The 27616-nt window shown below is 43.4% G+C and overlaps 2 long non-coding RNA genes across 2 annotated transcripts in view; one reads left to right on the top strand and one right to left on the bottom strand.

Annotated features, from left to right (window-relative positions):
* The window catches only part of LOC132399433 (uncharacterized), a 249104-nt gene extending 234548 nt beyond the window's left edge, over window positions 1–14556 (top strand). Inside the window, exon 4 of the long non-coding RNA XR_009513997.1 lies at window positions 12179–14556. This is a non-coding gene — a long non-coding RNA (uncharacterized LOC132399433). The remainder of the gene's footprint in view (window positions 1–12178) is intronic.
* A 148-nt stretch (window positions 14557–14704) lies between these two features.
* On the bottom strand, window positions 14705–25196 carry LOC132399432 (uncharacterized). The gene is made up of 3 exons (XR_009513996.1): window positions 20437–25196; window positions 20200–20284; window positions 14705–15150 (listed from the first exon to the last, which is right to left on the bottom strand). It is a non-coding gene; the product is annotated as an uncharacterized LOC132399432 (long non-coding RNA).
* Window positions 25197–27616: the final 2420 nt, after the last annotated feature.

Raw genomic sequence — 27616 nt, 5'->3', positions numbered from 1 at the left:
CTTTCCCTGGGGCCATTCTCCAGAGGACGAGCCTTACATCCACAATGGTGACTTCAGGTTCAGGTGCACAGGACACTGTCGCACATTTTCAACAGAAGGGAATGGATAGTGGTGACTTCCCCATTCCCTTCTGTTCAAAATGTGCATAGATTAGGCTCAACAGGACAAGATCTGCTGTAGTTGGTGATGATGCTGACTTCATTTTGTAACCTCTTATAACACGTACAGCCTGCCATAACTGACAGCCGGACTGGGACTTGGTTTTGGATTGAAATTGTCTCTAAGCATCTCAGATAGCTTGACCAATTTCTTGTAAAGGGTCACCTGATTTGAATGCTGCAAGTCTTCAAGCTGCTCTCCAGTGGCTTAAATGCATAATCCCATCTGAGATTCTAAACAGTTCTGATGGAACCCGGCTCCAGCAGTACTAAATAGTCAAGGGGTATTAACTGTTGCAAAAGAAGTCCCATTTGGCCATGATGCAATTTGGAGGAAGAGCAGGGAAGCTTCCCCCAGAGTACAAATAATATTCATCCCCCAACTATCAACAGGAGATGATCTGAATCTATCTGACATTGTCCTGTTGCTGGGTGAAGATCACATAGCAACTTCAACATTAATGATTAAACATCTTGAGATCAAGAAAAGTGAGGGTAAGATTAGAACGGTTTGGCAGATTAATGCATGGCTAAGGAATTGGCAGAGGGGGCAGGGTTTCAGATTTCTGGATCATTGGGATATCTTCGGGGAAAGGTATGACCTGTACAAAAAGGACAGGTTACATCAGAACCCGAGGGAGAGAAATATTATTTCAGACAGATTTGCTAGAGCTGTCGGAAAGGGTTTAAACTAATTTGGCATGGGGATGGGAACCGGAGTGATAGATCTGAGGATGGGCCAGTTGGTATACATGTAGATACAGTGTGCAGTGAGACTGCGAGGAAGGATAGGCAGATGATAGGGTAAAATTGCAGTCGGTGGGATGATTTCAAGTGTAACATGCTGGAAAAAGTAGAAAAGGATGATGAATACAGGACTGAAGGTGTCATAATTGAAAATAAATGAAATGAAATCCTGAGAAAGAGGTGACATGGGATCCTTGTGGGTAGAGTTTAGAAACTGCAAGGATAAAAAGACTGTGATGGAAGTTATATACAGGCCTCAAATCAGTAGCCAGAATGTGGACTACAAGTTACAATGAGAAATCAAAAAGTCATTCAAAAAGGCCAATGTTACAGTGTTCATGGGGCACTTCAATATGGAGATAGTTTGGGAAAATCAGGTTGATATTGAATCCCAAGAGAGGAAATTTGTAGAATGCCTGTGAGATGGCTTTATAGAGCAGCTTGTGGTTGAGCCTGCAAGAGGAAAGGCAATTCTAGATTGGATGTTATATAATGAACCAGATTTGATTTGAGAACCTAAGGTAAAGGAACTTTTTGGAGGCAGTGATCATAATATGATAGAATTCATCCTGCAGCTTGAGTGGGTGAAGATAAAGTCAGATGTGTCAGTATCACAGAAGAGTAAAGAGAATTACAGAGACATAAGGGAGGAGTTGGCCAAAGTTGATAGAAGGGGAACTAGCAGGATGATAGCTGGAGTTTCTGGGGGCAATTGGAAGGAACAGGATAGGTACATCGCAAAGATGAAGAAGTATTCCAAAGGGAAAATAAGACAACCGTGGCTGACAAAGAGAAAGTATATGATATAGAAACAATTAGTAGGAAGTTTGAGGATTGGGAAGCTTTTAAAAACCAAAAGAAGGCAACTAAAATGCCATAAGGAGAGAAAAGATGAGATATGAAGGTAAGCTAGCTAGAAGAGGACACAAAAAGTTTTTTTTTCAGATATATAAAGAGTAAAAGAAAGGCAAGTGTGGATATCAGATTGCTGGAAAATTACAATGGAGAGCAAGTAATGGGGAAACAAAGAAATGGCAGACAAATTTAATAAGTGTCTTTCAATCTTTCACCAGTCTTTACTGTGGAAGACGCTAGCAGTATGCCAGAAATTTGAGAGTGTCAGGGGGCAAGAATGAGTGCAGTTGCTATTACTATGGAGAAGGTACTTGGGAAGCTCAACCTCAGGGTTCTGAAAGAGGCGGCTGAAGAGATTGTGGAGGCATTAGTAATGATCTTTCAAGAAACACTAGATTCAAGAATAGTTCAGAGGACTGGAAAAATGCAAATGTCACTCCACTCTTTAAGAAGGGAGGGAGGCAGAAGAAAGGAAATTACAGGCCAGTTAGCCTGACTTCAGTGGTTGTGAAATGTAGGAGTCTTTTATTAAGGATGAGGTTTCAGCGTATCTGGAGGCAAAGAATAAAATAAGCTTAAGTCAGCATGGTTTCCTTAAGTGGAGATCTTCCCTGACAAAACATTTGGAATTCTTTGAGTACATAATAAACAGGATAGACAAAGGGGAGTCAGTGGATGATATTTACTTGGATTTTCTGAAGGCCTTTAAAAAGGTGCTGCACGAGGCTGCTAATCAAGATAAGAGCCTCAGTATTACAGGAAGATACTAGTATGGATAGAAGACTGACTGTCCGACAGGAGGCAAACATTGGGAGTAAATGGGGCCTATTCTGGTTGGCTGCCGTTGACTAGTGGTGTTCCACAGGGGTCTGTGTTGGGACCGCTTCCTTTCACATTGTATGTCAAAGATTTGGATGATGGAATTGATGGCTTTATGGCCATGTTTGTAGATGCTACAAAGGTAGGTGGATGGGAAGATAGAGCTGAGGAAGCAGGGAGTCTGCAAAAGAACTTAGACAGATTAGAAGATTGAGCAAAGAAGTAGCAGATGGAATATAATGTAAAGAAGTGTATGGACATGCACTTTGGTAGAAGGAAAATAGGTGTAGACTATTTTCTAAAGAGGGAGAAATTCAACAATCAGAGATGCAAAGGGACCTGGGAGTCCTTCTGCAGAATTCCCTAAAGGTTAACTTGCAGGGTGAACTGATAGTGAAGAAGGCCAATGCAATGTTAGCATTCATCTGAAGAGGACTAGAATATAAGAGCAAAGAGGTAACTGCAGTTTTATAATGCATTGGTCAGACTACACTTGGAATACTATGAACAGTTTTGGGTCCCAACATACTCATTGGAGTTTAGAAGATTGAGGGAGGATCTTATTAAAGTTTATCGAATATTGAAAGGCCTAGAATAGAGTGGATGTCAGGTGGACCAGAGGGCACAGCTTCAGAATAGAGGGACATCCATTTAGAACGGAGCTGAAGAGGAACTTCTTTCACCAGATAGTAGTAAATCAGTGGAATTCATTGCCACAGATGGTTGGGGAGGCCAAACCATTGGATATATTTAAAGCGAAGGTTGATGGATTCTTGTTTAGTGATGGTGTCAAAGGTGTTATGGGGAGACGGCAGGAGAACAGAGTTGAGGGGGATAATAAATCAGGCATGATGGGAAAAATGGCCTAATTATGCCCCTACGTCTTATGGTCTTATATCTTAAAGTGCTGCAGAGATGCAAGTTCCATCTCCCACATTATAAATACTCTTTTCAGCATTTTATTAGATTATCAGACCATAAGACAAAGGAGCAGAAGTTGAGTCTGTTCCACCATTTCATCATGAGCTGATCCAATCTCCCCTTTAGTCCCATTCCCCACCTTCTCACCATAACCTTTGATGTCCTGACTACTCAGATACCTATCAATCTCTGCCTTAAATACACCCAATGACTTGGCCTCCACTGCCGCCTGTGGCAACAAATTCCATAGATTCACCACCCTCCGGCTAAATTTTTTTTTTCTCATCTCTGTTCTGAATGGTCGCCCTGCAATCCTCAAGTCATGTCCTCTCGTACTAGACTCCCCCGCCATGGGAAACAACTTTGCCACATCCACTCTGTCCATGCCTTTCAACATTCGAAATGTTTCTGAGAGGTCCCCCCTCATTCTTCTAAACTCCAAGGAGTACAGTCCAAGAGCGGTCAAACGTTCCTCATAATTCCCGGAATCATTCTAGTGAATCTTCTCTGAACCCTCTCCAATGTCAGCACATCCTTTCTTAAATAAGGAGCCAAAACTGCACACAGTACTCCAAGTGAGGTCTTACCAGTGCCTGATAGAGCAGCAACATCACATCCCTGCTCCTGTACTCTATTCCTCTAGAAATGAATGCCAACATTGCATTCACCGCCTTCACCACCGAGTCAAGCTGGAGGTTAACCTTAAGGGTATCCTGCACGAGGACTCCCAAGTCCTATTGCATCTCAGAACTTTGAATTCTTTCCCCATTTAAATAATAGTCTGCCTGTTTATTTCTTCTACTAAAGTGCATGACTGTACACTTTCCGACATTGTAATTCATTTGCCACTTCTTTGCCCATTCTCTCAATCTATCCAAGTCTCTCTGCAGACTCTCTGTTTCCTCAACACTACCGGCCCCTCCACCTATCTTTGTATCATCAGCAAACTTAGCCACAAAGCCATCTATTTCATAATCCAAATCGTTAATACACAATGTAAAAAGAAGTGGCCCCAACCTGGACCCCTGTGGAACACCACTGGTAACCAGCAAGCAACCAAAATGGGATCCCTTTATTCCCACTCTCTGTTTCCTGCCAATCAACCAACGCTCTATCCTCGTATGTAACTTTCCTGTAATTCCACGAGCTCTTGTTTAGTAGCCTCATGTGTGGCACCTTGTCAAAGGCCTTCTGAAAATCCAAATACACAGCATCCACTGCATCTCCGTTGTCTAGCCTACTTGTAATTTCCTCAAAAAATTGCACTAGGTTTGTCAGGCAGGATTTTCCTTTAAGGAATCCATGCTGAGTTCTGCCTATCTTGTCATGTGCCTCCAGGTACTCCGTAACCTCATCCTTGACAATCAACTCCAACAACTTCCCAATCACTGATGTCAAGCTAACAGGTCTATAATTTCCTTTTCGCTTCCTTGCCCCCTTCTTAAATAGCGGAGTGACATTTGCAATCTTCCAGTCCTCCAGAACCATGCCTGAATCTATCAACTTCCGAAAGATCATTGCTAATGCCACCGCAATCTCCACTGCTACCTCCTTCAGAACACGAGGGTGCATTCCATCTGGTCCAGAAGATTTATCGACCCTTAGACTATTCAGCTTCCTGAGTACTTTCTCTGTCGTAATTGTGACTGAGCATATTTTTCTTCCCTGACACCCTTGAATTTCCGGTATATTGCTGATGTCTTCCTCAGTGAAGACTGGTGCAAAATACTCGTTCAGCTCCTCTTCCATCTCCTTATCTCCCATTACAATTTCTCCAGCATCATTTTCTATCAGTCCTATATCTACTCTCACCTGTCTTTTACTCTTTATATACTTGAAAAAGCTTTTAGTGTCCTCTTTGATATTATTTGCTAGTTCATCTTTTCTTTCTTAATGACCTTCTTAGTTTCCTTTTTTTAAGCTTTTAAAAACTTCCCAATCCTCTGTCTTCCCATTAATTTTTGCTTCCTTGTATGCTCTCTGCTTTGCTTTTACTTTGGCTTTGACTTCTCTTGTCAGCCACTGTTGCATCCTTTTTCCATTCAAAAATTTCTTCTTCTTTGGAATATATCTGTCTTGCACCTTCCTCACTTCTCGCATAAACTCCAGCCACTGCCGCTTTTCCATCCTTCCTGCTAGTGTCCCTTTCCAGTCAACCTTGGCCAGTTCCTCTCTCATGCCACTGTAATTTCCTTTACTCCACTGAAATACCGACACATTGGATTTTGGCTTCTCTTTCTCAAATTTCACAATGAACTCAATCATGTTGTGATCACTGCCTCCTAAGGTTTCCTTCACTTCCATCTCTCTAATCATCTCTGATTCATTACACAATACCCAATCCAGTACAACCGATCCCCTAGTGGGCTCAACAACAAGCTGTTCTAAAAAGCCATCTTGTAGACATTCTACAAATTCTCTCTCTTGAGATCCAGTGCCAACCTGATTTTCCCAATCCACTGGCATGTTAAAATCCCCCACAATTATCATAACACTGCCCTTCTGGCAAGCCTTTTCTATTTCCTGTTGTAATTTGTAGTCCACATCGCTGCAGCTGTTTGGAGGCCTGTAGATAACTGTCATCAGGGTCCTTTTACCTCTGCAATTTCTTAGCTCAACCCATAAAGATTCTGTACCTTCCAATCCTATGTCACCTCTTTCTAATGATTTAATATAATTTCTAACCATTAAAGCCACGCCATCCCCTCTACCTACCTGCCTATCCTTCCGATACACCATGTATCCTTGGATGTTCAGCTCCCAGGGACATGCATCCCTTAGCCACGTCTCAGTGATTAGCTCACAAGATCTCCTGATTTTAACAGCACACAGTGACTGGCACTGAATCATCAAACAATTGTTTTATTCTGCCTGGAGTAATGGAATGGATGGTTTGCAAAGCATTTATTGCCCACCTGTAAGTGCCTGGGGATGGTAGTGGTAAGCTGCCTTATCTGAACACACACATCTCTTCTGGTGCTATTCTAAAGGAGTTCCAAAATTCAGACCCACTGACAATGATATATTTCAAAGTCAGGATCGTGTGTCTTGGAAGGAAACTGAGAAATAGTGGTGTTTCCATGCGCCTGCTTCCCCTGGCTTTTTAACTGTAGATGTTGCAGATTTAGGAAGCATTCTTTAGAAGAATTTATGAGATGCTGCAGTGCATTTTGTAGATAATTGTTGCAGGAGTGTTGCTAAATCATCCTCCTTCGGGAAAAGTTTCTCCCTATTTGACCTCTCTCTATGCCTCTCATAAACTTGTACACCTCTACTTCAGCCTAGCCTATCCAGTCTCTCATAAGAAGTGAAATATTCCATCCTAAGCAACATCCTGTTGAATTTCCTCTGCATTCTCTCCACAACAATCACACTGTTTCTACAGTGTGGTGACCAGAATTACACACAATACTCCATCTGTGGCCGAATCAACATTTGATAAATTTGCACAATGATCTTCATTCTCCACTATTCTAGCTAACAAAAGCAAACGTGCCATATGTCTTCTTCATTATCACTCTCTCCACCTGTATAGCCACCATCAGGATTGTTTTGGACTTGGACACAAAGTTTCCTTTCTTCTTTAATGCTTACAAAGGTCCCATCATTCTTTGAGTATTTCCTACCCTATTAGATCTCCTTAAAATGCATCAGCTCCCATTTACCAAGGTGAATGGCTTTCTGATATTGCTCTGACCAACATACCAGCTGACCAGCATCATTCTACCCACCTCAGAATCAGATTTGCTCCAGGTGCCCCAGGCTCCTTTCACTTGGTGGGTGGGGTGGTGGGGGTTGGCTAGTTGGGAGTTATGAGGCACCTTAAAAAAAAAGTGTGTAGATAATGGGTAGAATCTGGGGGTGGGGTTTTGATAGGAACATAAAATGGGGTTAGTATAGGGTTGGTGTAAACAAATGCTTTATGGTTGTATGGACCTGGAGGGACAAAAGTCCTGATTCCCAGTCATGTGTCTCCATGCTAAACAAGCACTAGATTGCCAGGCTACAGGGAATCAGTTGCTGTCATATTCTAAATGGCATGCTGAGGGGATTGTGCCCGTGACCTAGAAATTCATCAGTAGTCTGGACTTGACCAGGGTGAAAGTGCTTATGCTAATAGTCTTTTGAAGTCATTGATCTGTAGCTGATGAGATGCTGACAGGGAACGCAACCCCCTAAATACCTGACCTCGGAATGGGCAGAGAGCATTCTCAGAATCTATTCACTGTCCAGCCACATCCTCAGTATCCACACTTAAACTCCCATTGTCAGCAATGCTAGATCAGCAGGGACTTACCAAACATTGACCCTGCTGTGCTGAGATGACACGGTGACCCAGACAATCTAGGGATCAGAGGAAGTGTCACTGAGAGGATAGGAAATGGAAAGGCTAGGGGATTATCTGTGGAATTCCTGAAAAATTCTCACGGGAGGAGGCCCCTTCGAGGCACCTGCTTTGTCAAAAAATCCTGGGAATTATTGAGCAAAGATGAAAGATGGCATACAAACACAAAGGGCAGTCATTGCATAATTATGTCATTAATTCACTCCTCACCGGAGGCAAGATAAACTTTAAACATAAATAACTGAAAAAATGTGATCAACAATGGAATGATCTGGCCTTCATTTGCTTTAATCAATTACAGCACTTCTAAAGCAGGGACAGAGACTAAACCCCAGTATATCCATAAAGGCTTGTGATAAGACCCAAGGGAATATTTAAAGGGGCTTTCCACAGCATCCCGAAGTACAACACATATGAGCAATGCATTCCTTGTGGTCATTTAACTGCATTCAAGTGCCATCAATTCTAGAGTCTGTGGTCAAGTAGTTCTGATTCAGGACTAGGGATTTGTTTAAAGGTCAAAAGGTGTAAAATTTTAGGCCAGGTTGTTCTTTTTACCCGCCAGGGGCTGTGACCAGCGTTTGAGCAAACCTTGTGCACATGTTAATCAGTTTGTAACAAGCACAACTATGAAATTGATCTTCACATTTATACGTGCTCCGCGCCAAGTGTTACACAATAAGAGAGGCTGTTAGACCTATCAGTACAATATTACTGCAGATGGCTGTTAACTCAGCTTCAGAGAGATATCTGATATGGGACATCAATATTTCACATGTCTAGGAAGTAACAGCATCACGTATGCCTGCACACGGGAACAGAGAGACTTCAAGACACTTAATGCTGCCTCTCCTCACACCCCTTCACCCCCTGCCGGCTCCCAGGATTGATCACTGCATTGCAGGGTGTGAGGGGAGAACAATCTGGTAAACTCTGGTAAGCAAGGAATCTACAAGCAATGAAACTCAGGGACTTGGGCTATATATAGCTATACATATATTGTGTTGTGTACGTCTGTTGGTATTGTGTTCTGTACCTTCATCCTGGGGGAACATTTGGCTGTATTCATGTGTATGGTTGAATGACAATCAAACTTGAACTTGAAGCTGAAAAGATCAGTTAGGTTTCCAATCCAACGCCATTGACCAAAGGATCCAGCTGGGGAAAATATCCTTCACAGCAACAAGAGTAAGTTCGGGATTGCTCCATCATTTAATGGTTAAACAGCATTCATTCTTCCTTGCTCCATACCCCTTGAATCTACTGATGTTAAATGTGAACATTTCCAGTGAATTCTAATGCCCTCACACTTCTAAGCCCTGCGTCTCAAATTCTGGTGCACTCTGACAGGGAGGCTCCCTCATTCCACTGCTGAATGGCTGCTCTCTAACCTGAACATAGTGCCCCCTCACTCTGGATTCACCTGCAGCCAGAGGAAATCACTTGTCTGCTGAAGTACTGCTTGATTTATAGAGCCACAAGAATGCAAATGTATGATCCACAGGGGTTGCCATTTTCATACCCCAAATGTACAAGCTTCTCGCTCTCTCTCTCTCTCCTCTCCCGCTGCTTTAATCTGGTCTGAGCTGAGATGCAGAGTTGTGCACAGCTGCAATGAGACAGGTGATGAGGACAGCTGCAGTTTGAGCTTAACCGATTCCATCCCGGGCTGCTCTCCTCTCCCTGGGGCAGCCTGGCCCCCTTAACAGCCCTTAAGCTGAAATAGCTAACGGGAACCAATCGTTGCTTTAAGCAGTCGTTTGGCTCCCACTTTCCGACTTCCTCCCAGAACCTCCTGCTTCTCGTCAATTACCTTGACAATGACAAGAGTTTACTCTTATAAGTCACGCAGTAAGATTCTGGGTCAAAGATCAAGCATCAAATGAGGCACCTGCTGTTATAGCTGAGGATGACCAGGCTGCCCGGAGATGTGCCCAGTGTATCCAGGGTTGTGAAATTTTGATCCAGTTGTTAACAGAGACACTCAGTTCATTTTTCCTGCTCCACCAATTTGTCCCCCAAGCCTTGTCCATGTTCCTAAATGGTTCTGTGTCAATGCTTTCCTCCAGCAATAAGCTCCCCCATCCACTGCATTAGGTGTTGAGTTTGCAAGTGATCCCACCTTTACCAAAAAGACACCACATTCAACAAGGCTGGGTTGTAAGGGCTGGGTTTATATTTCAAGCAGATGTTACAATGATTTCAGTTGAGAAGATGTAAGTAGATGATGTCAGTAAAAAAAATAATTTAGCCTTAGATCAAATTTTTACATCAGAGTCAAAGTTCAAATTTATTATCGAAGTATGTATACCATATACAACCCTGAGATTAATCTTCTTGCAGGCATCCACAAAAGAAAAACAAAAACACACACACACACAACAAAGACTGACAAACATCCAGCAGAGGTCAAATCAAGCAAATAGTAAAAGAAAATAAACAAGAAATACATGGAACATCAGCAGCAGAGTCCCGAATGTGAGTCCACAGGCTGTCCAGTGCTGAGATGCCTGAAGCTGGTGCAGGAGCCTGATAGCCGCAGGGTAACAACTGCTCCCAAAACTGGCAGCATGGGACCCAAGGCTCCTGCACCTCCCGCCCTACAGTAGTAGTGCGAAGAGCGGAGGACAGATCAAACACAGGCAGACAGCACAGAGCACCAGTTGGTCCTCGATGCTTTAATCTGACGTGCCGCTTTAATCAGTGCGGGGTCATGTAGCTCAGGATGGGTTCATTTTCTGATACTCACATCCTTCCTTTCCCCTGCTCTTCTTCTAGGCCCCACTGTAGAACTGTTTATATGTGCCTGAGAGGACAGAGAGACCCCAGTGTAATGTCTCAAACCAGATCATAACAGCTCAGACCTTGTTGCTTTCTCTTGTTACTGCACTGGATTGTCAGCAAAGATTTTGTGCTCCAGATCTTGGGATGAAGCTTGAACAAACCTTCAGATGTTGAGCCAATGGGCAGCTCACGGCCTCATGGCTGAAAGAGTAGAAACTGCAGTAGTAGGCCATTCACCTCCTCATGTTGGCTCTGCTGTTCAATAACTCAACGGCACTTTCCTCTACTCCCCCTACATTCCTTGATTCTCTTAACATCTAAAAATCTATCTGTCTCGAGTCAGTCTGTATTCTAGTCAGTGACTAAGCTTCAACAGCCCTCTTGGTCATAGAGTTCCTAAAATCACTCTCTTTGAATGAAGATCTATCTTTTCATATCAGTCCTAAATGGCCAATGCTTTATTTCAAAGTTGTGACCCCTGGTTCTGAACACTCCAGTAAATCTGCCATGTCAAATCCCAGATAAATGTTATACATTCCCCTTTCAAAAAACTAAATCAATGAACTCTTATTAGACACAGAACAGTATGTTATAATTATTTCTGGCATGTTCCAACTTTTAACTTTTTGTCGTTTGTGGTAGTTTGCTATTTATCTTAATGTCTATTTGCCAACCATCTGTACCCATCAATACCAATCCCATTTATCAGCACCGAGTCTGTAGTCTTCTATGCCTTGGCAATTTGAGTACTTATCTAAATAGTTATGAAGTGTTCTGAGTGTATCTACCTCCACCACAGTCTCAGTGTGGTCCAGATTCCAACTACCCTCGAATTGAAGGAATTCTTCCTCAGATCCATCCTAAACCTCTTACTCTTTACTATCTATGCTACTTGAGTTATAGATCACACTACTGTAGAGGAAAGAGTCTTCTACATACCCTCTGCATTCCCTTCATGATTTTGCACATCTTTACTAAGTTTCCTCTGCTCCAGAGGAGGAGCAGTCTCCTCTGCTCGAAAGAAAGCAAACTCAGCTCTTCCAGAATCTCAGCATAGCTCAATGTCCCATTCCAGCCAACGTACTGGTGAAACTCCACTGCACCGTCTACAGCACAAGAAGGTCCCACAAGCACATGACTCAAGCCCCAACCTGCCCACCTCCTGATCACTAGAAAGCTGCACCTCCAATGTAGGCTCAGTAATAGTGAGCAGGAACACGAGTCAGTGGCTGGTGGCAAATGAGAGAAGTGGAGCAGACTTGCAATAAGAAGCTGAAATGTTCTAAACGTTGATGTTGGCGATTCAGCATAATCCAGAAAGGGAGCTGTTCCTATTTCAGAACAGTAAAGATGTGGTGTGTATTGAGAAGGGGGAGTGTGCAGAAAGAGGATAGCAGGATACAAACCCCCTCAGGTGTAAGTGAGCAGTTGAATTTTAAGGGAATATGGGGAGATGGTGGTGAATATCAGTAGTTCGGTTGATTGACTCACATTTCTTTGGCTCTTGCCGCTTCATAAATGGCATCAACTTCAATATGTTTGTTTATAGAGTTATCAGAAAAGAAATCACGCTGCTAAAGATTCTCATGCCTGCGTTGGTTTGCCGGAGCCAGGACCTCCAAGGAGTCCCAGAATTCAAAGGTCAACTGAAGGCGTAACCAATCAGGACCAATCAGAAAGCAAACTGGGGTCTATATAAATGCAAGCACTCCCGGAGAGAAACACCAACAACTGCACACTGGGAATGTCACCTCGCCTGGTGCTGAAACGTCTGCAAGCTAATTACCAAGCTCGCCGAATATCATATAGGGAGAATATAACGGGAACAGTGTAAATAGGTGCCCAATAGTTACTGGGGATTTGGTGGACCAAGGACTCTACTTTTGTGCTGCATGGCTCTATCACATACAGAAGTGAAGTCTAATCTCTGGAATCAAGAAGGAAAAAGTTAATATTCTCCCATCCAGCTCTCCTTAACAATTACGCTTTTTACTGACATTCAGAATGTTGTCTTGCTGCATTTACCATTGCAACCCCCTCCCTCCCTCTGCCCCTTTCGAAGTGACCTTTCCACAGTGTGTGTCTGCACCAGTCAGCTCTGTGATGAATAGCTAGTCTAGATCCCCTCTGTACCAAGCACGCACAGCTGTCTCATTCTTTATTAAGCAAAAAATATCGGGGACCTTGCCAGGGCATAAGTCGCCACTTCTCTTACAGGGACCAGCTGCAAGATATCTTGGCCAAAAGCGACAGATTCCAGTTTCTTTTTATATAAAAAAAAATTGACATTTAAATAGCTTTGTGGACAATAAGACTTGGTTCCATCAGCACTGCTCCCATTCAAGTATTAACCCTCTCATACTGGAACAAAAAAAAAGAGACATCAGGACCTGTGGCTCTCTTCTCCTGTCCCCTCACCACAGCATCCTCACTCCCACAATAGGAGGCAGAGTTGGCATGGCACCAGGCATGCAAGGGCAATAAAGTAACGCTAGTGAACTGCAATAAGAGAAGAAAAATACAAGTCAGAGAGTCACATGGTGCCTGGTGGGGGCAGGGGGACAGCGAGCATCGATTCCACATTAGCGTGAGTCACCAATTAGAAGATTTAGAAGAAGATTAGATTTATTTGTTGTACATACATCAAAACAGTGAGACATACAATGAAATGCAGCAGTTACTTCAAATCAAATTACGAAGGGCTGGGCTGGGCAGTTTGCAAGTATTGCCATGCTTCTGCCACCAGCGTAGCGTGCCCACAACTCACTAACCCTAACCGTGCTTCCCTGGACCGTGGAAGGAAACCGGAATGCCTAAATAGAATGAAAGGTGAGATTTACTCAGGGCCCCTTTCGCCATTGGGGTCTGAGTGCCATGTAAACTTTTTGGGCATGTATGAAAAGCTTCCCATGGATTCTTCATCAGGATCAGCCTGTCGCAAACAAGTGACACAACCAGACATTCCAGGAGAAGCAGAAATTGACATGCACGTTCTGGTGTACTGCATACTGCCCCTACATTGGACTAAATTGAACTAAATACAGGCTGGTGATTGTTTTGAGGAGTACCTATGATTAGTCCGCAGGGATGCACCAGCAGTTCCTGTCATTCTCAATCCCACTCCCATTCTACCCTGTTAGTTTATAATTTTCCCCACTGGCTTAAGAAAGGTCCAACACAGACTTGAAAGAAAACATTTTATCTTCAATCTACGTGTTTCTCAAACTTCTAAAATCAACCTTGAATTTTCAGGTAAACTACTCCCTCATTACCCTGCTTGCTCTCCTAATGGTTGGTACTCATGCTCCTTATCATCTACAACTCTTGTTCTCAGTATTTCATGCTTTTATTTGCACATGTTGTCTTATTGGTTGTTGGCCAGTCTTTGTTTGTGTGTAGTGTTACATTGATTTTAATTTTTATTGTATTTAGAGAAATGCAATAAAAGAGCCCTTCTGGCCCTTCAATCTGCACAGTTCAGCAAACCCCAATTTAACCCTCAACTAATCATGTGAAAATTTACAATGACTAGTTACCCTACTAACCAGTACTTCTTTGGACTGCGGGAAGAAGCCAAAGGACCCAGAGAAAACCCACACATTCCATGGGGAGGACGTATAGACTCCTTACAGATAACGTCGGAATTGAACTCTGATCTCTGACACCCCAAACAGTAGTAGCACCACGCTAATTGCTACACTGGCATTAACGTTCTACTGTGAATGCCTGCAATGAAAATTAATCTTTAAGTCATAAATGGTTACATATACATACTTTGATAATAAATTTACTTTGAACTTTGGTATTTCCAAATCATTCATCATACAGTCTTTGGTCTTGCATCTCACTTCTCCTTTAGTTCGGCTTTTGAAACTATAAACCAATCACTCTCCCTCAATACTCAGTACTGAGGGTCATTAACTGGTTTCTTTCTTTTCACATAGAAAGGAGACTCAAGAGACTGAAGATTCTGTAATCTGGGGCCACGCACAAAATCCCGGTGAAGGGTTTCAACCTGAAACATTGACTACCCATTTCCCTCCATAGATGCTGCCTGACCTGCTGAGTTCCTCCAGCTTTGAGTAATTGCAACATTAATGTTTTTGTAAAGTGACTTGCTGGGTTTGATCTATTTATTTTTGGTTTCTTTGCTTTGGGCTAGATATGTGAATAACTGTTGTCCAGTGTTGCCTCTTGTAAGCTCTAAACTCAACTTTGGTCCCTGTTGATGGCAGCCTCCCAGAGCCCAACTGCCTGACTGCCCTGTAACTCCCCCTGTTAGGGACAATAACAAGTAGACTGTTAGTAAGTGTTCAAGAGAGGCCCAGGAGGCTAAATTCAACTGCCACCTGGCTCTTTCACCCACCCTCAGACTTGGGTCCTGCCAGTTATACACTGAATAGTTCTATTTTTGTGCAATGTTCCTCCATCCAACTTGTATGTGGTTATATTGCACGGGGAGGCCATTTGTCCCATTTTCCCCATGTTGGCTCTTTGAAAGAGCTTTCCAATAGGCTCCACCTGTGGAGAGAGAAAGAACTAGAGTTAACTGGCGTCTTTCCCTCCCTGTCACTCTAAGGCAAGACCCCTTCCACATGCAATCATCCTCTTGCACCTTCAGAGTATCCTCAATATCTGATGAGATGAGGTACAATGGCTCTATAAGAAACATTCACTGACAGTTGGCCTTGCAGCCTCTCTCTCCCCTGGCCATTCATCACTGCTGTAACTCACCTCCAATCCTACTCCCCTTCGTCTGGCCCTCTATGCTCTCCCCTTGTAGATTAAATGCAGAGACCATCCCTCCTTCTCTAACATTGTGAGAGAACCTGCCCCTTGCAGCCATTTTAATTGGGACATCAGTACACATATGCCCCCTGTGTGTGCAGTTGTTAATTAGAGAGTTAGATGCCCAGTAGGAGTGCACCAAGTTTGTAGGTATGGTTTTGGAGTCAGGTTAGGGTTTATAGACAGGGATGTGGGATTAGTTAAGGATCATGCCTCTGCTCCATGTTTGAAGGCCGTGACAACGTGGATGTGGGACAAAGGACATCCATGGTTAGAAGTCAGACCAGCAGACCAGTAAGAAGAAATTGCTGATGCGCCCTTCCCCGTCCTCATTGGAGTTTTCTAGGATTGGAGCTCTGTGCTGACAGAAGGCACGAGGGAGACCTCCTAGATATTTGTGATGGTGGGACTAGAGTTTGAGGCCAGGTGTTCAGGGCCCCATCATCTTTGAGCCTGGGTCCACATCAATCATTGTCATCAGTGAGTCCTGGGGTCAATACAGAAGATCAAAGCCCTAAGGTTTAGAGATCTGTGGGATCCTGATCTTCAGGTCTCTGCAAGTCCTCTGGGGAAGTCAAGTCAAGTCACTTTTTATCATCATTTCGACCATAACTGCTGGTACAGTACACAGTAAAAAAGAGGCAACATTTTTCAGGACCATGGTGCTACATGAAACAATACAAAAACTACACTGAACTACGTAAAACAACACAAAAAACTACACTAAACTACAGACCTACCCAGGACTGCATGAAGTGCACAAAAACAGTGCAGGCATTACAATAAATAATAAACAAGACAATAGGCACAGTAGAGGGCAGTAGGTTGGTGTCAGTCCAGGCTTCGGGTATTGAGGAGTCTGATGGCTTGGGGGAAGAAACTGTTACATAGTCTGGTTGTGAAAGTCCGAATGCTTCGGTGCCTTTTCCCAGATGGCAGGAGGGAGAAGACATTGTATGAGGGGTGGAAAGGGGTAACAGAGCTTGTTTTACTGTTGTTGTGTTGTGTTTTGTTGTTGCAAGCACAGTGGGCAGGCTATGTTCACACAGGTGTGTGTGGCAACACTTCCGGGCTGCCCTCTATAGGTGTGTTGGTTGTTAATGCAAATGATGCATTTCACTATATGTTTTGATGTATACACAAGAAATAAACCTGAATCTGAATCTATTAACTATGCCCCTGCTGATCTCTCTCTCCCTCTCTCTCCCCCTCTCTCTCCCTCCCTCTCTCTCTCCCTCCTTTTCTCTCTCCCTCTCTCTCCCTCCTTCTCTCTCCCCCTCCCTCTCTCTCCTTCTCTCTCTCTCTCTCCCTCTCTCTCCCTCCTTCTCTCTCCCCCTCCCTCTCTCTCCCTCCTTCTCTCTCTCTCTCCCTCTCTCTCCCTCCTTCTCTCTCTCCCTCTCTCTACCTCTCTCTCCCTCCTTCTCTCTCTCCCTCTCTCTCCCCCTCTCTCCCTCTCTCTCCTTCGCTCTCTCCCTCTCTCTCCCTCTCTCTCCCTCTCTCTCCCTCTCTCTCCTTCTCTCTCTCCCCCTCTCTCTCCCTCCCTCTCTCTCTCCTCTCTCTCTCCCCTCTCTCCCTCTCTCTCTCCCTCTCTCTCCCTTCCTCTCTCTCTCCCTCTCTCTCCCCCACCCTCTCTCCCTCTCTCTCTCCCTCCTTCTCTCCCTCTCTCCCCCTCTCTCTCCCTCCCTCTCTCTCTCCCTCCTTCTCTCTCTCCCTCTCTCTCCCCCTCTCTCTCCCTCCTTCTCTCTCTTTCTCTCTCTCTCCTTCTCTCTTGCTCTCCGTCTCTGTCCTTGTCATTCACTCTATCATCCTTCCTGTCCCTCATTCTCTCCCTCTCCCTCACTCTGCTTCTATCCCCCCTTTCTCTCTCCCTCCTCCTTCCTCTCCCTTTTTCTATACCTCTTTCTCTCATTTTCCCTCCATGCACATCCTGCATGGCCCCCAATTTCCTGAATTTCCTGCCAGCTCTGTGACATCCCGATGAATTTCAGAATCCTCTGAACTGTTTGCAAGACATTAGGTGATTCTACCAGTGATGAACCTTAAACATCTGCTTTGGTGTCAATTTCAAACTTGCCAAATTAAGGATCTTAAATGTTGTGCTCTCCATATGCAGAGCTACTCTATATTCCTATTTTGCTGAGGCACGCTAAATCTAAGAAGAAATTAAATTCACAGTGTATCATTAATATATGCAGATTGTATTAATGAGCTTTGCTGAGACAGACACTGCTTGTCCCAGCTTTCTTCCGCACAATCTGTGCAGGAGACTTCTGTCTACGGAGATTCTGTCACACGGCTTTTGAACAACTCAACAATGCATCTGCCGTGATAATTGAAACAGGTTTCAAAGCAACTGGTGGCAGTGTGAGGTGAAACTCTCCTTCCCCTGGCAATATTTGGTGTTTAACATCTGCAATGGCTTAAATCATATTTCAATGATAGGGACGGCAAGTAGTGGGAACAATGCCAGAAACTTATCTCCAGAGGCGCATTTCCAGCCCTACTCAACTGACCTCAGATCATCGAGCCATCCAGCCCACCAACTCTGTAGCAGCTCTTTCAAAGGGTAATCCAGACACTCCCTATATCTTATTTGTCTTTCTGCTTTCCTCTTGAAAGCTCTATATTCACCATCACATTTCATTCCAAACCATTTGTTCTGCAAGAAAATGTTCCCCTTTATCTCACTCACCTTAAATCTGTTGCTTTAGCTCCTGTTCTTCCTACCACAGGGAAGGTTTATTCATCAACACCGGTTACAGAAGGACTTTGACAAGGTACTGCACATGAGGCTGCTAGACAAGGTAAAAGCCCATAGAACAAGGTAAGTACTAGCAGGGCTAGAGAAGACTGGCTGACTGGCAGGAGGCAAAGAGTGGGAACAGAGGGTACCTTATCTGGTTGACCGCCAATCACTAGTGGTGTTCCACAGGGGTCAGTGTTCAGACCATTTCTTTTCACGTTATAGGTGAATGATTTGGATGATGGAATTGATGGCTAAGTTACAAAATAAACATAGGTGGAGGGGCTAGTAGTGTTGTGGAAGCTGGGATTCTGCAGAAGGACAGGTTAGGTAGAATGGGTAAAAGGAGTGGTAAACAGAATACAGTGCAGGGAAGTGTTTGGCCTTGCGCTTTGGTAGAAGGAATAAAGGCATAGACTATTTTCTAAAATGGAGAAATTTCAGAAAACAGAGGTGCTAAGGAATTTGGGAGTCCCTGTGTAGGATTCCTTAAAGGTTAACTTTCAGATTGAGTCATAGTGAGGAAGGCAAATGCAATGTCAGCATTCACTTTGAGAGCACTAGAATATAAAAGCAATTTGTGATGCAGAGGTTTTATAGCATGTTGGTCAGACTGCACTGTGAGTATTGTGTGCAGTTTTTTGCCCCTTAGCTGAGAACGCATGTGCTGGCACTAGAAAGGGTTACAAGATTGAAAGGGTTAATGCATGAGGAGCGTTTGATGGTTCTTGGACTGTAGTTGCTGGCATTTAGAAGAATGAGGGGCTCTCAGATTATTGATTATTGACTATAGATTATTGAAAAGGCTAGACCGAGTGAGAGTGAAGAGCATGTTACCTATAGGTGGTTTAGGACCAGAGGGCACAGCTTCAAAATAAAGGAACATTTGTTTAGAACAGAGATCAGAAGGAATTTCTTTAGCCCGAGGATAGTGAATCTGTGGAATTCATTACCACAAACAACTATGGAGACCGAGTGATATTTAAAGCGGAGGTTGATAGGTTTTTGATTAGTAAGGGTGTCAAAGGTTATAGAGAGAAGGCACATGAATGGGGTTGTGAGGGATATAGTCGGCCATGATGGAATGGTAGAGCAGACATGATGGGCCAAATGGCTAATTCTGCTATTATGGTTTTATGGTCTTATAGTTACTGATTTGAACATTAATGTCAACTTTCCTCAGAATCTCCTGCTTTGGGAAGAACAATCCTTGACAATCCCAGTGCTTTCTTTATCTTTCTAATCCATCACTTCATACAAACCATTTATTTGCCAAATATAGCTTTCTTTTAATAAATTCCTTCTGTTACTGATTAATACATGCCTTTCTAAATGCTCACTCATCTTATCTCCCCATATTGATCATGAGACTCTAATCACAATTGGCAGAAGATTGACCTGGTCAATGGCTTCCTGGTTTATCCTTATCTCCTGAATTTAGTAACAAGGTTACTTTGGTTACCTTCCAATGCCATGGCAATATCTTGCACTTAAGTTATTTATTTTGATGCAAAAGGTCCTTGACATAACCCAGATATGAATCGAGTTCCAGTCAAAGGAAGTATTGGTTGAACTGACACAATTTTCATATCGGAAAAAGCTTAGAGACTGGTCTGGGACTGCACCCCTCAGTAAGTCCTTTGCAATGTCCATATGGGAGCGGCAAGGTAACATAGAGTTAGCGTAATGCTATTGCAGTGCTGCTGACCTGGATTCAATTCCTGCTGCCACCTGTAAGGAGTTTCTACATTTGCCTTGAGACTGCATAGGTTCCCTCCAGTTTTTTAACAGTGCGGAATGGGCCCTCCGGCCCCTCGAGCCACGCCACCCAACAATCCCCCAATTTAATCCTAGCCAAATCGCAGCACAATTTACACTTTACACAAATTACACAAATTAACTTTGAACAGTGGGAGGAAACCGGAGCACCGACGGAGCCAAGGGGAGAACGTGCAGACTCATTGCAGGCAGCAACGGGAACTGAATGCGAGTCACTGGCACTGTAAAGCTCACTACATTCCCACATTTCAAAGACGTACGGGTTAGAAGGTCAATTGCTCACGTGGGTGTAACTGGGGCACTTTGGGCCAGAAGGTCCTGTTACCACACCGTAAGTATCCAAACCTGAAAAGGACAGAGAGTGAAGAAAGACTTACAGTGATGTTCAACAAGACAAGTATAATCAGGGCTCGCACAGAATCGAATGGAGATGAGGACATTGCATAACACAATAATATTTACATTTTCACAGAAGTAAATTGGAGAGAAGTAATTACCAAATAGTTGTATCATAGGCAGTCCATAAAATGCATTCATACTGTCCGAAGAGTGAAATAATAACAACCAGCTGCATATTCTTCGGAGGATGTTGGTTGTGAAGTAAATATTGACCAGAAAAAGCCGAAGAATTCTCCTTCACTATAGCACTGTGGAATATGTTATGTCCGGTTGAAAAGGCAAATGCTTCACCCAAAAGACCAGAGAGAGACAAACATCACAGACAAATGAGTCCATGCCAGCCATGTACACTAGTCTCTCTGTAATCCCATTTTATTCTCCTATCATTCCAAATAGATCATTATGCTGTCCTGCATGCTGGGGGCAACTCACAGCTACACAACATGTCTCACCTCTCATCCAAGGATAGCCCTCCTCTGGGCAGCCTCCAGATCCAGACTGATTTCTAATTCTACTTCCATTCCGCTGCTTTACGTCTACCTATGCCTTGCCTATCCATAAATTTGTTTAAATGCCTCTTAAATGTATCTGATTCCATCACCCCCTCTGGTGACACTTTCCAGACATCAACCACTCTCTGTGTAAAAATATATTCCTCTCAAATCCTCTTTACAATTCCGTCCTCTCACCTTAAACCCCTGAACTCTTGTTCTCAATGCCTCATCTGCTTTAACTATGTCTCATGATTTTACACCTCTCTCTCCTTCACTGTGGAGTAAAAAAGTCCAGCTTTTCCATTCTTTTTACAAACTCTTCTTGGTGAAGTCTGCACTCTCTCCAGCGCAACACACACAAATCCTGGAGGAACTCAGAAGGTCTGGCAGCACCTATGGAAATCCTGCAGTGCAATCACTTTGATGCCCAGTGACTTCGTTCTGTCAGGACACCTCGATGCCACATGCTGAAATCCTGCCTCAAAAGCAAGGGGAGACATTTGCACTTCACCTCTTCCGGCCAAGCCTGTGACTAAGGTTGGCCCTGGTGAAATTATTTCTGAATTCTTTAATTGTTAACAAGAAATCAGATGACTCCTTTATTCCCTTATGCCCAATGTTGGTCAATAAAACCTGTCCTCATTCATTAATCCTTTTTAGCTGAGTTATCACTGTGAGCTGAAATCCCTGTTAAAATAATCATCAATGTCATGAGGAAATGTGAGGTGATGGCAGTGATTTACAAAATGGACTACAATTATCTTACGAGGTGTTGGATTATTCTACCTTGCAAATGAAGACCACAATTTACACAGCAGTTAGAGAAAAGTCTTTGCCTTCACACTCCAATGTCATTCGAATGCCACCTTCCATTCTAATTGTCCAGTGATGTGAATAAGGCTTCATGGGAGCATTGCCAAACACAGGCTGACACTGAGCCACATGAGGTGATGTTAGTTGCAGGCGACTGAAAGTTTAAACAGAACCTGTTTAAAGGAATGCCTCAAAGGAGGGAAAGGAGTGCCGTCAGCTTCAGACAGGCTTGTGATGAGGCATTTAAGTTCAGAGCTGAGCAGGAAATCTGAACTATCGGTACCTCAGGGAGCTCGAGACTGAAAGAAGATTACTGTTGCTGTGAGAGTTCAGACTGTGGACGCATTCAAAGACAAAAACAAGAGATTTGTTTGTCACTCCAGTTAACCAAGTTAACCAACTCAAGCAAAACACCTTCTGAAAACTCAGTTACCATTAGGTGGAACAGTGCAGGTGATCTGCAACATCCAGTATCGACTGAAAGCATTACCTCACCACAGGTCACTGAGGAGCAGTACGCAGAGGCAACAGCAGTGACTCAGACGTCAAACATTAACAAACAGCACAGTTTCTGCCAATGCTGTAGGTGGAATCGTTCATCTCAAGGACTGCAGATAAGTCTCAGATTATGCCAGCTAATGACTCATTCTATTAATGGCAAAGGTGATGCAGGAGAGAAAAAGGAGAAAAAACAATCCTGTGTTAACTGAGCAACAGGTGGAGGGGAAGAGAGGGTGCCTCAGGGTCACGCACACAGCACTTGTTTACTTGGAGAACACAGCCATACCAAAACTAACTAACAACCATACCAGCACCAGGCAGGCAACCATGAGTGTTTCCTACTGCAAACATTTGCCTCACTCATCTCTAACCAGAATGCAGTTTAACATTGTGGCATTCAGAATCTTGAGCTTACGAATAGACAAAGGACTGATTACTCAACTGTGGTGGCTGTTATAAAGGAACTGCATCCTATCATCGGCCTTCACCTGATTGGGTTCATGGCAATGGTAAAGCAATCAAATATTTTCACCAAATACCAACCGTGGGATCAAGTGTAAGTTTTGGAGAAGACGCAGCTGGTCTGTACAGTGTTTCTATGCTGTCAGTGCTTTTATGAATCTTTCATTTTTCTTCAGGTGCTAGCTAGCATTTTGTGTGCTTCACCTATCATTTGCATGTTTAAGTCTGTTGCCAGCTGAATATCTTATCAGAATGAGAGATGATGGAGGAGTTAGAGCAACATTTTACAGTACCAGCTTTAAGGTTGGTGTTTGATTCCCCTCCCCAATTACCTATGAGGAATATGTACATTTTCCCCTTGACCACATGGGTTTCCTCCCACAGTCCAAAGACTTACAGTTAGGTGAATTGTAAGCATGCTATGTTGACACTGGAAGCATGGCAACACTTGTGGGCTGCCCAGTCTAATCCTCGCTGACTTGATTTGATGCAGACAATGCATTTCACTGTATGTTTCAATGTACATGCGACAAACAAAGCTCATCCTTATCTTTAAAACATGGAAGGTGTAGACTGATTTTTGATAGATAGAATTACTATGGGTAAATATTGGTGGCTGGCATTGACTTGATGAGCTGAAGGACTTGTCATTGTGCTTTATGATCTGATGAAAGATGCTAAATCATGAAAAGAGATATCAGGGAGATTGAACAAAAAATTGGCTATGAGAGGGATTTTAAGGAATGAGGAAGAGAGGTAGAAAGATGGAGAGTGTTGAGAGGCTTAGCCTATGAATTCCAGAATTTCCAGCTTTGATAGCGAACTGTTTCCATACAAAGAGCTACATAAAGGGATATTTAAGAGTTCAGAATTAAAGACTGCAGAATTCTCACGGGTGACAGATTAGAGAGACAGGAATGAAAGTGATAAGAAGAGATTAAAACTGAAATGGGAAATTTAACATCAAGGAACTTCCAAACAATCACATGATGATTACAGGACTCTGGGATGATTTTACGCTGCATTTCAAAGACATTGTGCTATCCAAAGATGTCCACAGTCAAGTTTCAATGTTAGATCAGAACAAGAAACTGCGAGAGTACGCCATTCGGCCCCAGGTCTCTGCTTTGGTATTCAGTAACATCACCAATAATCTTCTATCCCTCCGTTACCTTACCCATATCTTGTAGAATCATACAGCTTAGAAACAGGCCCTAGTATCCAACTAGCCCATGCTGACCTATATTTCCATCTAAAATAATCCTATTTGCTTGCATTTGGCCCATATCCCTCTAAGCATTTCCTATCCAGGTACCTGTCCTTAATGTAAAAAACAATGATCTCTTCCTTTTTATATTCTCACTGACTGAACTTCCAAGGCCCTCTTGGGCAGCAAACTCCTCTGGGTGATGAAGTTCCAGCTAATCTTAATCCTAAATAGCAAACTGCTTATCTTGAGACAGTGACCCCTAGTTACAGACACACCAGCCAAGCAAAACATCAACCTTGTCAAACAGTCTATGTTTAGACAATAGAAGTCCAATCTGGTTAATCTCTCCTTCATTTTTGCATCACCATCTTTCCGTCCGCACTGAAGCAAATACGTGCACAAGCTGACTTTTATAAATCCCAGCTCAGAGCTGAGATCTCAGAAAGTGTCATGAATTCTCCAGTGTCAGAGTGAGTGAAGCATTTTCTCAGCTAGTTAAGCATTAAGTGATTTATGAGAGTTAATGTTTGACTGTGTTTTATCTGGGGACATACAATATGTGATTTATGATTAAATAAGCAGAAGCACGTAGGCGTTCTGACTAGACAGGACACTACTGCTCACAAACAAACACCCCCATATTTCTTTGAAACTGTTGTAACAACACAGTCTGCTATTATAGCAATGTCTGAACTGATCTTAAGGCAGTGCTTGCCTTTCTGAAAGTAATCATTGGTGGAACACCATTTTCTTATAAAGGGATCTTGGAAACTTCAATGTAATATGCTCTTTTCAGAGATTAAATGGTGATTTAACAGTGGCATACAAAATTGATAATTTGGTAAATTAGTTTTTTTATTGTCACATTTACCGAGATATAGTGAAAAACATTGTGTTACATCACATTCGCTTACATAAATCATCTCAACAGACCATCAAGTAAAACTAGGGAAAAACAAAAAGGGATTGCAGAAAATTGTGTGACAGTGCAGTGCAAGCTGCCAATAAGGTGCAAGATAGATTGTGAGGTCAAGGGTTCATTTAATCATACAAGAGGTCCGTTCAATAGTCGTATAACAGCGTGGTAGAAGCTGTCCTTGAACCTGGTAACATTTGCTTTCAGACCTTCGCATGTCGGAATGGTTGGCAACGCAGAATAACTGGGCTGGGAGGGCTCTTTGATTATGTTGGCTATTTTATTGAGGCAGTGAGAATATTTAAGATGGAAATAAAAGGAGACTTACTTTCCTTACATGACAATTACATAATCAGAGGACATAGATTTAAAGTTTTAAAGAAACCAGAGAGGACTTGAGAATTAGTTCCTATAGCCAATTATTATGATCTAAAATTTAGCATCCAAAATAGTGGTGGAAATAGGTTCATTCATAATTTAATAATCTGCAGGGCAAAAGCAACAGTCGATTACACAGACCTTCGACCTGCACTGCCTTCCATTAACACAGGTGATCCTGTACTTCACATCTCAATCCCCATCTTCAATTTTCCTTACTCTCCAACAATCCAAAAGCCTGCGTCTTAAGGCAACAAACAAGATGCTGGAGGAATTCAACGGGTTAGGCAGCATCTGGGACAGAAATGGACAGTCGGTATTTCAGAATCAGAATGAGGTTTATTATCACCAGCACATATCGTGAAATTTTCTGACTTAGCAACAGCAGTTCAATACAATACACTAGTGGTCGCCAACCCATTGATCTTGATCGACTGGTCAATCTTTGAGACTTTCCCAGTAGATCCTGAAAAAAATGAAAAATGAATACACAAATACTGTTGAGAGATCGTTTCTGGGCTGCAGGGTTTTAGTTCCGTTTTTTCTGCCCAGTGTGCATGCGTGAGGCTCCCCGCACTACACAGTGTCCTTGACTGGTCCCCAACCACCGGGCCGCGAGGAAACGATATGAGTCAGCTGCGCCTTTCCTCATTCCCTGTCACGCTCACTGTTGAACCTGAACCCACGCGATGCCATCAGTCGCCTAAATGCAGTGACACCCTTACCCCAGGGATCTCTGGTTGGCCTCGCATGACCGGCAGGAAGTGCTGTTGCTACTGGCCTGGAGCGTGGACAGATGGGTGCCACCTCTGAACCTGTTTAGCACACCAAATGTTCGTGGGAAACCCGGTGCTAAAATATTCGCAAACGACCTAATTTGGGCTCAGGGTTTCGTAAGTAGCAGAGCAGCTACCTCGCTGTGATCTACTGAAAGTCATCCCTCCAGCCAAACTTTTGTCGGCCGATAGATCCTACGGGGGGGGCGGGCGCAACCTATCGCACTCCTCGCTCAGTCGGTTGCTTTCTCCGGACCGTGACCGCCACGCCCCCGGTACGGGGACCTCCGGCCCTGACCTTGTCCTCTCACCCCACCTACAACCAGCTGCACCTGGCCGAGGTGTCTGGTTGCAGGCGGGCGGGAGACTGGAGTTCGGGCCCAGAGGCGGTCTAATGAGGCAATGAAACCCTCAAAACTGCTTCGGTACCTTGAGTCCAAGCACCCGGCACTTAAAGACAAACCTGTTGAGTTTTGTGAGCAGAGAAAACATGAGCAAGCGGGACAACAGGTTAGTGCTGAGAGCCGTGAAAACTAAATTGCGGAATAGACTGGACATAAGGAACCCCCTTCGAGTATCACTGTATTCCGATTGTGTTTTATCTTTCTATGCAGAACTTTTCTTTTTCTCGTCATAAATGGCCTTGTAGCAGCTGAGGCCCTCAGTGACTGTACGGTAAGCCTTGGTGAACCTCTCTGGATTAGGATCTTGCTCCTCTAACTTTGCCATCCTGCTTCAATGAGACGAAAGTCTTCAGCTAACTCTTTCGTCAAAAACCTTTTTCAGTTCTGGAGTTTTTAGGTCCCAGTCTTCTTCCTCAATTGCTATCATCACTTTATCCTTTAAAATTGTTCCAATCATTGACCGACTGTAGCCTAACGCTTTTCCAATGACCGATGGCATTTCACCTCTTTCCAATCGCTTTATTATTTCCACTTTATTTTCAGTCATGATCGTTTTCCTTTTCTTTGATGCATCACCAGCACTTGCATCAGATTTACACTTTGGAGGCATGGTTACAAGGGTAAATAAGAGAAAAATTTAAGCCAAATACAAGGTTACACACTCAACACAGTGTTAACGGCAACGTAATCCTACTTAAAATAGCAGACGGCGTTCTCCTTCCTCGAGCCAACAAACCACTGAGGCCGTGCAATGTTTTCATGAGCGTCACAAAGTAGTGTGTGAATTTGTTATTGTGAACCATTGTACTTAACTCAAATTTTTAATATAATAGGCTTTATGGCATGCCATTCGTAAGTACAGGTTGTCCGTATGTCAGACATTCATAACCCAGGAACTGCCTGTAAGGAGAATAGGGTAGTCCTGGGTGATGGGGGTCCTTAATATTGGAAGTCACCTTCCTGAGGCACTGCTCCTCGAAGGTGTCTTGGATACTAAGGAGGCTAGTACCCAAGATGGAGCTGACTAATTTTACAACTTTCTGGAGCTGCATTCTGTCCTCTACAGTAGCCCCCCCCCATCATTCCCCCCCATACAAGACAGTGATGCAGCTGAAGAGTCTTGATCCAAAATATCAACTGTCCATTTTCCTCCTCAGATTCTGCCTGACCCATTGAGTTCTTCAGCATCATTTTTTGCTCCATTTTCCTGACTCTGCAGTCTGCTGTCTTCAATACAGTGAAGGACTGAGCGTTTAAAGGTTCCAAAAATATCTAAAGATTTTTCCACGTTAAGAAACCTCTCCTCCTCTCCTCAATCATAAGA

This window comes from Hypanus sabinus, chromosome 9 (assembly GCF_030144855.1).
Source record: "Hypanus sabinus isolate sHypSab1 chromosome 9, sHypSab1.hap1, whole genome shotgun sequence".
In the NCBI taxonomy this organism is placed as follows: Eukaryota; Metazoa; Chordata; class Chondrichthyes; order Myliobatiformes; family Dasyatidae; genus Hypanus; species Hypanus sabinus.
This window is presented reverse-complemented; position numbering and strand designations above follow the sequence as displayed.